The 17,652-nt window shown below is 42.6% G+C and overlaps 1 long non-coding RNA gene across 1 annotated transcript; it reads left to right on the top strand.

The window, feature by feature from the left end:
• The first annotated feature begins 237 nt into the window (after window positions 1-237).
• On the top strand, window positions 238-3,054 carry LOC138716701 (uncharacterized). The gene is made up of 3 exons (XR_011336713.1): window positions 238-504; window positions 613-710; window positions 2,808-3,054. It is a non-coding gene; the product is annotated as an uncharacterized lncRNA (long non-coding RNA).
• Window positions 3,055-17,652: the final 14,598 nt, after the last annotated feature.

The raw sequence follows: 17,652 nt of genomic DNA, 5'->3' as shown, positions 1-17,652 counted from the left end.
AGGAGGAGGTGCAGGTGCGCGCACACACGGGGTTACACAGAGCGAGAGGGAGGGAGATGCGGGAGCTCAGGCACAGACAGGTGCGCGCATAAGCCGCGCCCCCGCGAGCAGGGGCAGGCGCGGGGACGGACAGACGGACGGACGCAGGCGGGGGCAGCACCCAGCGGCTCACCCGCCTTTCTTCCCTTCCCCCCGACCCTCCAGCGCGGACCCTGAGCGGCGCCGCTGGCTCGGGGCGGTGCGCAGCCGTGGGGCCCGGGAGGGTTCGGTGGTGTTGCTGTCTCTGCCGCAGGCTGTGGTTGACCTTGAGCCGGTCGCTCTGTGCCCGTGGCTCGCCGAGCTCCGTTTATAAATGTCATTGCCACGATGCAGGCGCTGCGGTGTCACCGGACCATCCACGCGGGTGGAAACAACCTGCCACACAGCAAACTGGGGAAAGGCACGGTTTCTCTCCTCTCATTTAGGGTGGATAGAGTTTTGCCCCTTCTCCTAGGTACCAAACAGGTGAGGTTGCTCATTTTTTTGTTCACCGCCCCAGTCAGCACTTTGTCTCCCTGGGAGCCAACACTGCATTTCACAGGCAATCAGACTAACAGGTTTTTTTGCCTTTAGAAACCTGTGGCTTGCTCCGTGCACTTCGCTTTTGGCATATGAAAGCATAGAGAAACTCTTGACAGCGGACTTCCTCCTCCCGAAAATGGAGCCAACAGGTGAGGCTGCTTCCATCTCGGGACAAAAGTCTGGCTTTCCCTTGAAAGCCTGTTGTCAGTGCTGAATATTATTTAGCCAGCTTTTATCATTGTGGTATGCCTTTGCTGGCTGTGAGCCATATGCTTAGGCTACACTATCTCTTAGCAGCAGAGATCTAGAAGAAAACATTCCCCTCTTTCCCCCTCCTCCTAGTTCCTCTCTAACTAGCTGGCAATATTCAGTTACTTCACACTCTGGACATTTTGACCAGCTGACCATGTCTACCTTGATTGGCTCTGTCCTCAGGAAGGAGGTCAGTATGATTTAAATGTCACTTAATCCTTTTTTCTTTGCCACTCATTAGCATTGAAGATGGCTGCTTCAAAAGGAGGCATATTTTTTCATTTATATGAAGATGGCTGTCGCATAAGGAAGCGTATTTTTCTTCTATATTTTTCATAATTAAGGGAAGGCAACTGGATGAAAAACACTTGGCTGGAGATTCTTTTAAAAAAATTAATCAGTGTTTACCTTCGTAATATTAAAATGCTTCTCGCTGAGTTTCTTTTTCCAATAATTACACTGAATTATTCATTCACAGGATTATTTCAATCATAGTTATAATTTATTCATTCAAGTGGTTAACTTTTAAAAAAACCTTTAAAAACAGATTTTGGGAGGGACAGAAAAGCTCCTGAGGTTTATAAGAGGACACAGGGCATATCTACATTGCAAATGCTGCTGTGATTAAGCTCATCGTGTACTGGTTTTAAATGAGCAAGCTTCAAGCATAGTAGAGACAGTGTGGAGCTCCACAATAGTTTGCAGGTTGCTTTTCCAGCCCACACAGATATTTCAGGCTGCCACAGCTCTGGTCTTCATGTTACCTGGGCTAGCAGTATTATATATAGCTCAAGTGCCTGCATGCGAGCTGCAGTCCCATCTGGCCATGTCTGCCCACTCTGTTCTCCTCCTACCATGGTCCTTCTCTGAGTAGGCACCCAGGCTTCTACATACTGCCTGTAGAAAGCCCTTAAGAACTTACTGTATTTCCCCGTGTGTACTTAATGCTGCACCTCAGACACAGTCTCAACCCCAAAAGCCTTTGCAGCATGCAACTAAACTCATTTTAGCACACAGCCTGTTCCCAAACTGATCCGCACCACACTGCCTGTGCAGCCGCACCCGTCACTTCTATATTAAGAGGCGATGCCAGCTGCCACGATTCAGCTTCCGTGTGGATCTTGCTAGGCCAGCATCCTGTGATGGTACACAGTTTTGCAAAGCTGGAGGAGCTACCAGGAAGGGGCAAGAGGCAAACTTGAAGCAGCACTCCAGAGAACCACACAGCAGTACCATAAAACTCCTTGCAGTTATTTCGCTGCTAGGTCTGAAGCCAATGCTACAAGACCTAAAGGTGCTGCTAAGCTTATCTTTAAGGTGGTGCCTGTGTTCACAGGACCAAGTATGGCACATTCAAGAGTTCAGGATGACCATGTCCTCTCCCAGGCTATGTCAGTCACTGATTCCAAGGTGCACAAAAGTGCCTTCATAGATGCATGGGAAAAATTATTGCCGACTAGCACAGCAGGACACCTGATTCTGTGCTCTCACCCTACTCCAGAAGCTGGAGGGACATTGCCCCTTAAGCCTGGCCCTCACAGGCACCTGCCAGTCTGCGTCACAGCTTGTTCAGCTTCAACAAGCTGAACAGCTCCTTGGATGTCTTGCATACCCCTGAATGTGAGTCAGCATTTTGGGTAATACTGATGTCTTTTGTATTTCCTTTAGCTCCCTTTCGCTAAATTTTATGTGCTTAGCACTGTAGCTGCCACAAAGTTGTGGGAATGTAGCATTTTCTCAGGAAAGCCAAATTCAGAGATCCCCAAGGTAAGCACTCCAAAGTTAAGATAACCTGAATAGCGCATGGAGAACTTCTTAGCCACTTCCTGCCTCCCTGGGTTTCCCAGTCACTCTGTATCTTCTCCTGAACTTTCTAATTCTCTCCTCCATGGCTCCTGTGCTGCCCTATCTCCAGCTTCCCACATTCAGGTACTCTTCCCTGTTTTGGAGTGTCTTCTTCTTCTGACCCTACTAATTTCTTTACTTAATTGCAGGCAGTGCTTTGCTCATGTGACCATATTAAATGAAGAGACCAGAAGAAAAACAAACAATCCTTCATACCTGCAGAGCCTTTCATGAGCTACGTACCTCTGAAACCATACATAAACACCTTAACATGCAGCCTTGGAGGGACAACATTACCTCCCACAGGCTTGAGGCCCTGAGGTAGAATTCATCTCCCAGGAGCCAAAATATTCCAGATGTGAAACAAATACTGATGATCTAAAAAAAGCAACAGCCAAGGAAATAATAAAAAAAATGTAATTGTTGGCAGAGTATCCACATCTGAAATGGTCATTTACATGATGGGTGGATGGGGTGCTGAGGGGCATGGTTTAGTATTTGATAGGAATGGTTGGACTCAATGATCCAATGTTTTTTTTCCAACCTGGTGATTCTATGATTCTATGATTTACACCAAGTACTAATTACAGCCGACTTCATGCCTCCCTACTTACTCAGAGTCATAATTCTAAAAATGAAAGTGCTGAACAGGAGAGGGAAGCAGAATTAACTTAAGTCTTGAAGCTGTTAGCCATACCACTCAGAAACTGAAGTTCTCTAGTTTTGTTCTCTTACCAGCAACTAGGAACAAACCTATGTGTTTATTAATGGCCTTCCAGGCATCAGAGCAGCCAGCTGATCTAGCCAAATTCTTTAGTGCCTTTAGCCTCTATCCTAGCCCAAGTGAGTGCATAGGTCTGAAATATTGCTCTCATCATCTGGCAAAATACTACACACACTCATGCTATGAAAGATGAGTGGTTTTACTGAATATGGGAAAATGAAACATTGACTTACGCATTCATATGCGTAAAAGGGAAGAAAATACATGAGGAATTCTCAGGTTGTGTAACTTTAGATCTCAAAGCATCAGATGGTAACAGATTGAGTAGATTTCAGACACCTGGCAATACTTTCTTTGTGCATCCAACACACTACAGTATCCACCATTGCCACAATGAGCAGTGATAAGACTTCCTAGTTTTCTGAAGATAGAAACAACTCTGACTATTCTCTGATAAGAAAGCATCCATTCCAGTTATCAGAGCTTCTGTCACCTTTCATTCTTTTGTATAAAGTTTCCTCCTCTCCTCATTAGTTACACATTTGAAGAAAATACAGCAACTCAGTGGAGTTGTTATTTATAGTGATACAACATCAGCCATAGCACAATGAATTCACATGCATGCACAAACTGTTTCCCAGTACCATTAATACTACAGTTGCAATTTCATAACAAAAGGGTGTATAGTTTCTGATGCACTAATCTTTACAAAATCCTACACAGGCTCTCTCTATACTATGCTTTCAATAGGGTGCTTGTGCCAGCATCACCTGATGATGGCACACCTTTGATAGGAATGGTTGGACTCGATGATCTGGTGGGTCTCTTCCAACCTGGTTATTCTATGATTCTATGATTCTGTGATTCTATGATTCTATGAAGGAAGAGTGACACTTTCACGATGAAGATGACATACTCACTATATTACCCAGGTCTGTTCCTGGACCACAGTCTTTTCTGTGCATTGAATTCTTGTACTGGCAAAAAGATACCCCTGTGTAACTAATAATTTTGTCACAATACTGGAATAAAGGGAGAAGGGGAAGGGAAATCAGGTTGTACCAAAAACTTTCAAGTGAGCATTTCCTAGCTTTCAAGTACTTACCTCTGTACACCTGAAGTCCTTTTAATGCTTTCTTTCTCTTGGGCTTTCAGAAAACTAAAATTTAAAAAAAAATCCCTAACTTTTATCCTACAGATGAATAACTTGTAAACCTCTTTTAAACATCTTTTAAACCTCTGTTTCCAATATCTCTTAAGTATTTTCCATGTAACTGTTTTTTCTCAGATGCCTTCCAGAGAGACCCTCTAGAAGTATTCAAGGAACTCCAGGGCTCTAATTATCACCAGGTGAAAAATGTGCTACCTGCTAGACGGTCACAATTTTTAGTGTCACAACACAACTCTATGCATCTGAGCAAATGAATGAGTGATACAGAAGATAACAACAGTATGTAGACACATGACTGGAAAAAAGGATGGAGGCTTTGCAACTATTTGCTAGGCAGCTCAGGATTACTGAGGTGTACAAACACTCTGTCCAAATTCAGGTTCTGCAGTATCCAGCATAACTCCTCTGAGATGTCTGTCCACCCTTCAGTTGGACTTTGTGCTCTTTTGGTACTGTTTAACCCCTTTTTGCTCCTGCATTCCATCATTCAATTTCCATCCCTGTAGTTCCTGAGCTGGTCCCAAATGTTTATCCTGTCATCAAGCACCTTGGTTCCTGCCCATGTTTGCTCCTTCTATTTCTGTCCTCTTCCAGCCCTTTTAGTTCACTTTTCTTATCCTAGCTCATCTCCTAGTCCATTCTGTTCCTAATGATTCTCAGTTCCCCAAATCCCAAATATTTCAACAGAGCCCCCTTTCCATGCAAGTGAAGGGCACTGTTTCCAAAATGACAAGCAATTCTTTAAAATCCTTTTGTGGCATCTGGTACATCTCCTGCATTTGTGTGCAAGTGATATTTACAGCTCTCCTCATTATTCCAAATGCATGATGAGGAAAGTGATTTTAGCCTGAGTAAAAAAGGCCTTGCTAGGAATCCTGGCTAACATCAGATTGCACACGCTGCCAATGGCACTTCTAATGCTTTTTAGCTGGCAGAATTTGCAACTATAACATTTAGAGTAGGCTTATATTTGCACGTGTATAATGCAATGGAGGTTAGAGAGAGAAGTATTGTGAAAAAACCAAAACACCACTATCAGTTATTCATTATTGAGCTGATATTAACAAAGTGAGACTATGTAGCTGTATGGTGGAAAAGAGAAGTAAGTGACATAGTCTTCTAAGGGATCCTGTAACTTGCTTCTGAGTGGTCCTGTTAATGACCCACCTTAGTGTCGTGGACCCAGTGTAAGGGTGTGTGGAAGGGGAAAGAATCTGCTTCATGAAGGTAATCAGTGAAGGCTCCTTTCAATGCAAAGGTGATAAGGGGGAAGAAAGACAGCCAAAGACACAAATCTCATAGATCAGGGATAACAATGACAAGGGAAAGCAATGATAAAGACCAGAATTCTTCAGCCACTAATCAATGGGCTATCTAGAAACTCCAAGCACAACTTTGGAGGGGACAAGCATGGGCTTTGTAACTGGTAAGAAGGGGGCAACAAGAGGAACAGGAGCATTTGAGATATTCAAGGGGAGCAGGGGCCCCATGGAGCTGGTACTCATGGGATTTGTGAGTGTGAATTGTTTGTGCCTGTGAACCTAGAGTGCCATGTGTGCCTTCACTAGTGAACTTCAACCCTGAGCAGGTGGAGAAGAGGAGGAAGGGGATGTACTGACCAATAGTTTTGTTTTCCATGAGTCCTGGTAGGGTTACATGTGGGCAGCACCTCACCTGAGGCAGTTTGCATAGCCAGCCAGGTCTGTGTGTGTGTGTCTGGGATACACACTCAGTCTCCCTACTGGTCCAGCCTGCAAATGGAAAAGCAGCAGACATGTCCACTGGCCCAGGACAGAGACCTTTGGGTCTCTGGGCACGTGGTGCTGGGCTCCAGCATCTGGGCAGGGGAAATCACTGGAACCTGGACTGCTGGAGATGGCAGCCACCTATAACATCCCTTAATACCCACACCTGAGAGCTTGGGGTCAGCCAGTGGAACTTCCACTGAGGGCATCTCTACAGACACATGCACATGTAGCCTATTTTAAACACTATTAACTTATAATGTTTATATAAATGTATTTTTATATGCGAACATATTAAACATCCCAAAACCAAAAACACACCCACCCCCCTCCCAAAAAAACCCAACCAAACAAACCTGTGGAAACTTGTTACATTTAATTTTGCTACAACATGTCACCTCCTTTATTTTATGCCAGCACGGCACATCAGTACTGAGAGAGAATGATAAAGAAAGATTTTAGTGAAATTTATGTGGTTCTGATGAGAAGCGAATTCACTACCCCCAAGGTAAGCCCCTGTCCTATCCTGTGTGTGTCCCCACGCATACACAGTGCTGTGAGGAATATTCTATCTGCACAAAGTTCTTTTCCCCAACCATGGTTCTATGCAACTCATTTGTGTCCCAAAGACCGTATCTGTCTGTCCTCATACTATTGACTGATAAACCCTTTGTACATGTAAATACTGTACCTCTCTGCTTCTCATCTGCCTGACCTGTAAGGCATCTTTGCTATCTTCCCTTTGAGTGAGGGGTTTCTATAAAGGTTGTGCTTCCATTTTTCTCACTAGGTATTGTTAGGGCAGGCATAGGCAGTAGACTGCCCGGCTGCACACAAAAGGGAAAGCAGAAGGGCATACTGCTGCCTGGACCCACACAGCTCTCATTGTGCTTGCTCTCCTTGTCCATCCCAATCCCACCTGCAAAAAGGAGGGAAAGAGTTTGGCCATTCTGTAATGTGTAACTGCCCTTCCAGGAATTTCTCTGAATGGAAATGATGAGACTTCTAGATCTCATCCGGCCAAAGAAGGGTCATGTCCCTACCTGTGAAGCCAAAGCAGGCAGCACTGCGTTCCTTCTCTTATCTCAGGCTGCCTTTCCCTTCATCCCACTCTTTGAACTTCTGCACCCAACACACACACTTCCCCACTTCCCCAGCGTCCTGCCTGAGGTCACAAAGACCACTAAAGAAACAGTTCTCAGGTCTGTTGCCCATTATCGCATCCATCCAACATGGACAGGAGCAGCAAGGTCTTGGTTAGCCAGTACAACACACACCCCCCCCCTGCAGCCCCACTGATGTGGAAACATCTGGTCTTCTCAGTGCAAGGAAATCCTCAGGGATTTTGGTAGTAAATCTCTGACAAGTCTCTGAAGAAATACATGTTAAGGAATATATTTGAACAAATTTCCTCAAGGATGGCAAAAAGTACATGATGACATCAGAACAACCTCCCTGCTAAATTTTCCATCTCTTCTCAAAGAGGAGTAGAGCTTTGCAGAAAAATTAATGTAATAATTTTTGACAGGTGAAGCAAAAAATTTTCTACCAACTTCGTTTTAGAAGCAGTCAAATAATCTTTTCCTTTTTTTTTTCTTTTTATCATAGGCTTTCCAAATGAAAACAAACAAGCAAATTAGCCCCAAGGTAGATGATCAACATGAAAAAATGCTGTTTGAATACTCTTAAGGTCAACAAGAAACCCTCTAGCTGGAGCAAGGAGGGCTTTACAGACTCTTCGAATGTAACAGTAGTGTGATCATGATGCTTAGTGACAATATTTTAGGAGATTGTTTTTCTTTCATTGAATACAGACCAACTAGCCACTAAACACAATTAAAACTCAACAGAGGAACCTGATGTAGTAAAAACAGTACACAGACTGTTTCCATTTACACAGTCCTACAGTCTTAATCTGAATAAAGAACAGAAATCATTCCCCCTCCTCTTCACCACTGGAATGATGTTCGAATACAAAGCAATAAGAAAGAGATGTAAGCATCAGACTTATAATGTAAGCCATCTTTTCCCCTGGATAAAAACTGCTGAAAATCAGTGGGCCATTGCTGAATGAAACCATAAGGACCACTGGTAAGGTAAGATGGTAAATGTCTGGTAGGAGTTACCCATGCAAAACCATCTTCATCACTCCTGGGCTTTCTGAAAACCAACGAAGAACCACAAGCTTTCAGTCTGAATCAGATTTCAGGGCAATGAAAATGGGGTCCATAAGTAAGCAGGCAGAAGAAGGAAGGCTAATAGGTAAGTCATCCCACTGCTCAGTGAGGCACAGGACATAGGAAAAAAGAACAAGGAAAAGACTGAAGTATTCATTGTTTGTTTGGCTTCTATTTCATTATTTTTTACTAGTAAAGTTGGACCTCAGGTCTCTGAGGACACTGAACTTAATAGCATAGACTGTGCGAGTGAATGGAGTTAGGGAGCCCTTAAGCCAACTGGACATACTCAAGTTTGTGGGATCAATCAGGAAGATTTTTATGGTGCTGATGGAGTCTGCCAATGTCATTCAGAGGCCAGTTTCTATCATCTTCAAAGGTCATGGTGAACAGAGAGAGGTCCCTGTTGTCTGAAAGGAAAATAAAACCACCATTTTCAAGAAGGAGGCCTCAGGTAGCTGCAGGCCAGTCAACCTCACTGCCATTCCTGGGAAGACTATAGAGCAAATCCTGCTTGAAGACATTTCCTGCTGAGTGAAGGATGAGATGGTGACTGGAGAAGCCTGCATGACTTAATCAAAGGCAAATTATGTCTGAACAACTTTATTCCCTTTTTTTATGAAAAGACTAGCTCACTGGAGGAGGCTAAAACAGTGGATGTTGCCTACTTTGTTTTATCAGCGATAGTGTTCCCTTGTGCTTAAATGTACATAATACAGGAAACAACAGCCACTATGCTTTCCTGGCTGTATATACCATTGCTGTCCTATAGTTCAACGAATCCTGAAAAATGTGTTAAACAGCAATAGAAATAGGGAGCTATACAGCAGATCTTTCTGATATAAGTCCTACAATTTTACATTTTTTAAGATTTGGGAATGGGCAAATTCACAACTTTAAGCATTAAATGATTTTAAAGCCTTATCTGTTTATCTGGGAAGCAGATCTGGCTTAACTCCGTTATGAAACTTCCTGGAGAGTAGGGGGTTCCAAGGAGAGGGTATATTTTCCAAGGTCCAGCTGCCCCTTGCAGTGCATGTCTATGGCACTATTATCTACTTGTCTAACTGGAATGTGATCTACCTGAGACATTCAGGAAATACTCCTCAAAAGAGGAAGAAGAGCAAAGGAAAAAGGCGAGCCCTCCTAGTCCTGGTGTTGATCTATAGATATGTAGTTTGGCACCTGACACCAAATTAAACCAAGTATTTGAGTTCTGTGCACAGCTCAAAGCAATGAATCACACTCTTTCCATGACATCTCTCCTATTAGAGCTGTCTTATCCACTTATATGCAACGGTTTCCTAATGGCTGCCAAACCAAGCCTCATCTCTTGTGAGGAGGAATGACAGCAACACCATTCTTTTTTTTTAAAAAAACCTCTGAACAGGCAAAAGCTGCCTGCAAAATAAAGCAGGGACCTTCCTGAATCACCCTCTGCTTTTAATGAGATATACATACAGTTAACCTTCTATATCCTTGCTGGATCACAGCTTGCTGTGAAGATGTCAACACCCAATGGATTGTGATTATAACGAGCAAATAATTGCACAATCTTGTACTCGGGAGGAGCCTTACATAGTAACTTAGGTACAAATGTAGGGATGGGCAAGGGAGCACCTTTCGTCAGTTGCTGGAATCCCGCTAACCTCTTTGGGATCACTCAGAGGGAGTACAGCTGTTCCAACGTGTCAGTGTTCATGGAGCTGGGCTTTAACTTTGCTGAAGATTTTTCTGATGAGCAATCTTGTGAAATGCTGTTCCAGCACAGGGGACGTGACTGTAAAAGTGTAGGACAAAAATGCCTTAATTATAATGTTGATGCTTGCTTCTTTAGGAGGCAGAGGAAAGAAAGGAGGGGGAACATCTTACAGCCTCTGCTCTCTCTCCCAAGACTGAACAGATTTTAATTTTTTACTCTAATAACCAGAACTATAGAAGTCTTTCTCCTCTCAAGATATTGAACATCTTTTTAATAACATGTAATGAAGAGGCTGTGGTTAAATAATGTAGCTCTTTTGCCCCAATTCTGATACTTTCTTATAGTGCTCATCTGAATCACTAAAAAGGAATTAATATTTTATTACTTTCTATGAAAAATGCATTATGCCCATCCCAAAAAATTTCAGCAAGGTTTTAAACTCTAGTCTCTGCGGTTCACAATAGAATTTCTTTCAGATTTTGCTCTCACTGAAGTCAATTAGCCCCTGTAGAAAATCCATGAATTGTTTTTTAAAAAATTAAGAGCAGCCTTAAATTTGTCATGGAAACTGGTTTTAAACTTGCACAATTAAGTTGCTGTCATGTTTCAGTTTCACAGCCCTGGAAACAACAGATATTTCAGTTTCTGTTTGTACACATCATCCTATACTGACCCTTTTTGATTAAGTAGTCCTTGATTTTTAGGAAGGAGGCTTTCTTTACAAAAAATACAGTCACCTAGCCCTTTTCTGTTATATCCTGTCAGTGTAATAGGCCAGCCAGACCCTGAGAACTAGGTATTTGCAAACAAGGTTTCATCACAATGACACTGCCAATTAAGCAAACATAACCAAACTGACAGGTCTATGTGATCAAAACTGTTGTTGACATCTTGATGTTGGATGAAAAATAAGCAACTTTACTTGATTTTATGAAGAGCTTAAGCATCCTTAAAGCAGCCGGATTAATTGCCAGACATCTAAAAATAAAAGAAGTATTCCAGACTTTTAAAAACAAACAACATCAGTCTCATTTCCAGTAGTTTCTTAGGAGCAGATTCTCTAGAATTTTTCCCAAGGGAACTATTTCATCTAACGATAGTGATCCTAATCCTGCTGGTTTTTACACAGATCTTTTAGATTTTTGAATATAAATAGCATCCAATGTGAGGAATGATTTGACTAAATAATTGGTAAATGTGAAATTCTCGACTTCAGATCTTTTATAGAGATGTTGCTATTAATATTTAAGAAAAACTAAGGAAAAAAAAAAAGAAAAAAATGTCCCAAGCCATAGATTAGCTCAAAACAGAAATAGCATTAACTGTATTTCATTCTGTAAGGCATTTCGAGCTGTCATCAGAGCCAACTATTGGAATGGAGCCTTAAGGATCCTGTCTATTTTTGTGAGCCCAAAGTGACCAATAATTCTGCAAAGAAAGATGCAGAGTTACTTGCAACACCTGATGCCCAGGCTGTAGGGACCATTGTAGCCCAATAAAATGCTCAACATGCACTCTTCAAACAATGTACAAGGAAGATTAAACAAGAAAAATATTTCCCAAGCTTTCTGAAGGGGGCCTTTGTGCATATTTGTTTTTCTGTAGCCAACCAATGCTCTTTACTAAGCAGGAGCACTCACATCCCAAGTGAACATTTTAGAGCTCAGATTGCTTTCCTCTCCTTTAGGCCACCTTGGCAGATGTTTCTGCAAGGTAACGCAAGTACATATTCTGAAATAGGACTGCTCTTTCTCTGGTCCTCTTGACATCTACTATGGCCAGCACTGACCTTAGATTTATTCCTCTGTGTGCATTATTAGAAGGACATCAGTATTACTGAAAAAAAAAACCATTAAATGGATTTGTTTCCAGCATTTCTTAATTACAGGTAAGCCTACACAGCTAATACTGATAGATTCAGAGTTATCCATGACCATGCTATATAATGCTATGAGGAGATCTCTCATCTGCTGTTTATTTCTGAGTTATGTGAAAAATTGCAGATGGTTCTACCTGAGGCAGAACACTGTAGCCACAAAGCAATATCAAGCTGCACAGACTATTTCTGCCTCATGTCAGATGAATTCCCCCTTCCTCTTACACCCAACCAAATGATAACCTGAAGCAACACCATGTGCCCATCGTCCATGTTTTTTAGATCTCTACATCAGAAATGTGTTGGTGGAAATTCTGACTTACTGGATGCATGCCATTGAGGGGTTTGGTGCCTTATCTATGCCTTTATTTCTTCCACCATTGTAACTGGCTGACTTTAAGGAGAAAGAGAATTTTACAGTAGTTCTTTATAGGAATGTACGGCTTATGAACTAAGTCCTGTGTTATTCTGCTTCTCCCCTTTCCCAGCGCCTCACTGCCAGAGATGCAGCTGAGTGAGGATGGCAGGAAGGTAGTTGTTTTGCATCCCTCCTTGAGAAGCGCTTCTGAGTTTCACTCTTATTCTGAAGCTGGAACCTTATGAGCAGACAACCAAGGATCCCTCCCTGCTGTCATCCCATGGGGTAGAAGGGGAAATGAAAACTTTCTCTCCATAAAACATCGGTGTCTGACAACACACATTTTCCAATGAAAAACTGTTCTCACAGAAGATTCCCAGTCAGCCCTGTATAAAAATTAATTTCCAAATCCTCATGAACAAAGGACTACCATCTTCATTGTTTGAATAAAGGCATGTCTGATCTCCATTTTTTAATTCACAGGAAGACCAGTGAAGAAGGCTCCACTCAGCTTCTGAACTCAGAGTGTTATTAATTATCCCTGGGTAAACGTGCAGAAGTTCTGCTGCAGCTTTGGCATTACTGAAGTGAACATGAGGGTCTAAGAGACCCATAGAACACTGGGGAAGAGTGCTCAGACCCGGAATAATACCCATGTGCACAATTTTATCCTAGATCAGAATTGAAAATGAACAGACCTTTCAACAGACACAGATTTAAATTAAAAATATAAACTAGATATTTATTTACAGCCTGATAGGGGACACAAAGTCACTTATTTTTTTCCTTATGTGCTTGTTACAGAGAAACTATGCTCTGTCTCGAGTGTAAATTCAGATCTCAGACACAGAGTACGTTGCTTCCAGCAGAGGTCAAACTTTATGCATGAGGTCATTAGTACATTTCCACAAGGAACTGCTGTGTTTGTTTTTTCTTGGTACATGCTGAGAAAAGGAAATCTGCTTTCTCAGAACAGGTTCTTACCACTTGCCAGGATCACACTCCTCAAGGTGCCTGACTTTAGATATTCAACATGAATGCACTTCTGAATCATTAGTTCTTTCTTTCAAAACTGAGATGCACAAATCATTGCAACCTGACTGACATTAAAGGGAACATCCTTCTGAGTACAAAGATCTTCTGATCAAGTTATAAAGAAGGTAAAACACTTCACCAGAAAAGTGACAGGAGGTGAATACCTCAGGCCTCATGTAAAACAAAAGATGTATTGAGCCTGAAAGCTTCAGATGAAACAATCTTTTCATTGTGTGGTAGTTTGGGAACAAATTAAGTGAGTGGGCCCTTTCTCAGAACATAACCATATTTTCTCTCTGTTATCACACACACACACAGAATCACTACGTTGGAAAAGACCCACAGGATCATCGAGTCCAACCGTTCCTATCAATTAGAGAGTTGTCTGGTGCTCAGTTGCTGCCCCCCTCTCACCCTCTCCCTTCCTCTGGACTGGCTTGGTTAGCCACTGTGCATTTCCCCTTCCCACCCTGCACTGTTAATTAACTCATGATTTCCATGCAACACAGTACTTTCAGCTCTCTGCTCAGGAGGTGGCATGTATTTCCCAGACAGTCTAATGACAAGAGGTGTTTAAGGGATTCAGTTTAGTATTGAAAATTTGCTGGAAATGTCTGCAAGTCCCTATTTTTGAGGGGTCCTTTTAGAAATAATGATTCCATGTTTTAGTAATGTCTTTCACACAAAGTTCTTGACTCATCTTTAGAATTGCTGTCGGATTCAGTTCTACTCTGTCCAGGTACACGAGTAGTTATTAAAAGCCAAATGACTAAGATTTGTATGAATCTTTAGGTGCATGCATGCATGCTTACATACAAAAGTTTGGCTGCAGTGTTGTGCTTACTAACAGAATTATTACTTGCAGAAATATATATCCTTATAAGTGGGGTTCCCCAGGGCTCAGTGCTGGGTCCAGCCCTGTTCAATGTCTTCATCAATGACCTGGATGAAGGCATCGAATGCACCCTTAGCAAGTTTGCGGACGACACTAAGCTGGGTGGAAGTGTCGATCTGCTGGAGGGTCGGGAGGCTCTGCAAAGGGATCTGAACAGGCTGGACCGCTGGGCAGAGTCCAATGGCATGAGGTTTAACAAGGCCAAATGCCGGGTCCTGCACTTGGGGCACAACAACCCTATGCAGTGCTACAGACTGGGAGAAGTCTGTCTAGAAAGCTGCCTGGAGGAGAGGGACCTGGGGGTGTTGGTTGACAGCCGACTGAATATGAGCCAGCAGTGTGCCCAGGTGGCCAAGAAGGCCAATGGCATCTTGGCTTGTATCAGAAACGGCGTGACCAGCAGGTCCAGGGAGGTTATCCTCCCTCTGTACTCGGCACTGGTGAGACCGCTCCTCGAATACTGTGTTCAGTTCTGGGCCCCTCACCACAAGAAGGATGTTGAGGCTCTGGAGAGAGTACAGAGAAGAGCAACAAAGCTGGTGAAAGGGCTGGAGAACAGGCCTTATGAGGAGCGGCTGAGAGAGCTGGGGTTGTTTAGCCTGGAGAAGAGGAGGCTGAGGGGTGACCTCATTGCTCTCTACAACTACCTGAAAGGACGTTGTAGAGAGGAGGGTGCTGGCCTCTTCTCCCAAGTGACAGGGGACAGGACAAGAGGGAATGGCCTCAAGCTCCGACAGGGGAGGTTTAGGCTAGACGTTAGGAAAAAATTCTTTACAGAAAGGGTCATTGGGCACTGGAACAGGCTGCCCAGGGAGGTGGTTGAGTCACCTTCCCTGGAGGTGTTTAAGGCACGGGTGGACGAGGTGCTGAGGGATATGGTTTAGTGTTTGGTAGGAACGGTTGGACTCGGTGATCCGGTGGGTCTCTTCCAACCTGTTTATTCTGTGATTCTGTGATTCTGTGATTCTGTGAAGTTTATGCATGACAATGATTTTTCATCATTTAGGGATTTTTTGCACAATGTATCTGAAAATGCACATTAAGAAGTGTTGCTTTCACTATTCTCTCTCTTCATAGATTACTTTCCTGCTTTAGTGGTTTCAGATATTGAAGAGAAAATGACCAGTGCACAACTAGAACAGTGAAGGGTGGAAGGCTTACCTTAACACAGGCAGTTCAGAAACAGTCTGTACAATAACATGTCTTCACATCTGCTTTTCACTGTGAAGTTTCAAATATTTACTTCAAGGACTGGATGGCTCTAGAATCTGAGGTAAATTTGTTCAATTATTTTCTCACAGAAAACAGCTCAGTGGCCTTTAAATAACGGCTTTAGAAAATGACCAGTCATATTTTTGGTGCAGTCATATTCAGCACTTTCTCTAAGTTAGCCTCATTGCAATCTTCTCCAGATGAACTACCAAATCCCTAAAAAGTACACAGCTCTGGAACAGGCCAACCTTACATGGGCCCTTTTCTGTAGATGGGTTAAAGACCCAGCAAGCTGAAGGCCCAGGTACACAAAGCATGTCAGTGGAAGAGTGAGCCCCAGAGCTGAGGTTATCTTTGCCTCAGTGCAATGCTGGCATGAACCCATATCCATGTGTGGCAATGTGCCATCACTCTCTTGTCACACAGAGCACATCTCGAGTGGCCATTCTTGGATGCAGCATTCAGCTTAGGAACTTCTAGCTAGAGGGGCAGAGGCAGAAAGATATCTGTGTCTTCAAATTTGATTTGTTTCATAGAAGAGCTTATCCCAAAAAGTCTATTCACAATTCACCCCCCACCCACCCCAGATGGCCTGTTCTCCTCCTGGAGATTCCCAACTTGCACAAGTCTTTCAGGCAGGAAGTAAAATACTATGGAACTATGGAAATCATTCCAGTCTACTAAGGCAATTGAAGGGAAAGTCAAGAAATTAGGCAGTGGAAGCGAGGTGCCTTCAGAGAAAGCTGCAATGTTTTCCCCATATGACAGAGGACACCCATTCACACTTATGCCAGCATCACTCAGAAGTAATTCACCTGAAATGAACAAAGCAATGTAAGTGCTGAACCTACTGAAAACAGGATCAGGTCTGCAGGCTTTTTAAAGGATAAAGGCAATGATATATTCTGAGACTCATTTCCCATTTCACAACAGCCGGATGGAAGGAAAGCAAAGCCTCCGACTCTGACACACTTCTCAGAGCTTCAGAGAAACAAAAGAGAATGTGAGAGTACCAAGTATAGGTTTGTAATTTAATTTATGCTTATTTTGGTCCAAGGTTGAGGTCAACGCACAATAAGGAGGTTATCAGATGACTCATATTAGCCCTAGTGCTGTGCTGGGATAAAATTAGTACTGTGGCTACTGGGAAGATGCAAGATTGTCAGATGGCCAGGGTACAGCCTTACATAATTCATTTCTATCCTTGAAGTAATTTTCTTGACCAAGTCGGAGAAGGGAAGGGTCATTGTTTTGTAGGCAGAGGGAGAAATCTGGGCTTTCTACATAATGTGCTTGGCTGAATTGACAGGAAAGCTCATCCAATTGCCTTGTTAATGTAAACTACTTGCACTGTTTAGCAGTTACTGTGATGATAAGACATATAGCAATATATAGATCTTTTTCTACCTGATACAACACAGATGTGGATTTCTAAGCAGCAGTTTTGCCTAATTAATAAAACAAGCAGTAGGAATAGGACAAAAACTTAAAAACCCAAGTTTTTTGCTTAATTTAACTCCAAAGCAAAACCTCTATGTTTTGTCCGTGGAAACAGAATAGGACTCCAGGTATCATGAGGGAGACACAAAAATAAAAAGATGACCCAGACAGGATGTGAAAGAAATGTGAACCTGATGCTCTGCATGTAATTGAACATAGGCCTCTAGGAAATCCAATCAAAATGGTTTAGCTATTATGATCCATCCTTTTAGATGAAATATAAAAACACCTAAAGCATAAATAGCTATTTCAGGGAATCCTTTAAAAATAGATTAATGTTCACTAGTAAGCAATACCTGTGAATATTATATTTTTTATCAATTGACCAGAAAGTGAATTGCTTTGCTGCACTGTAGACAGTGTCACCCTGCTACACAAACTGTATTTTTGCTAACAGATATTATGACAGACTTACAGGAGCAAGAGACTGACATCCAAAACAAAGATTTCTCTTGTGTAATAAATCTGAAACTCCCCAGGTGCAGCTGCCTTTCAGAACTGGAAATGGGACAGGTCTGACATCTCTGTGAGAAGCTTCTCTTTCTGAAATTCCCTGTCTAGACTCATAGGGAGCTTTTGAGTACTTAGAGATAATTCTC

The sequence above is a fragment of the Phaenicophaeus curvirostris genome, chromosome 1 (assembly GCF_032191515.1).
Source record: "Phaenicophaeus curvirostris isolate KB17595 chromosome 1, BPBGC_Pcur_1.0, whole genome shotgun sequence".
Classification (NCBI taxonomy): Eukaryota; Metazoa; Chordata; class Aves; order Cuculiformes; family Cuculidae; genus Phaenicophaeus; species Phaenicophaeus curvirostris.
This window is presented reverse-complemented; position numbering and strand designations above follow the sequence as displayed.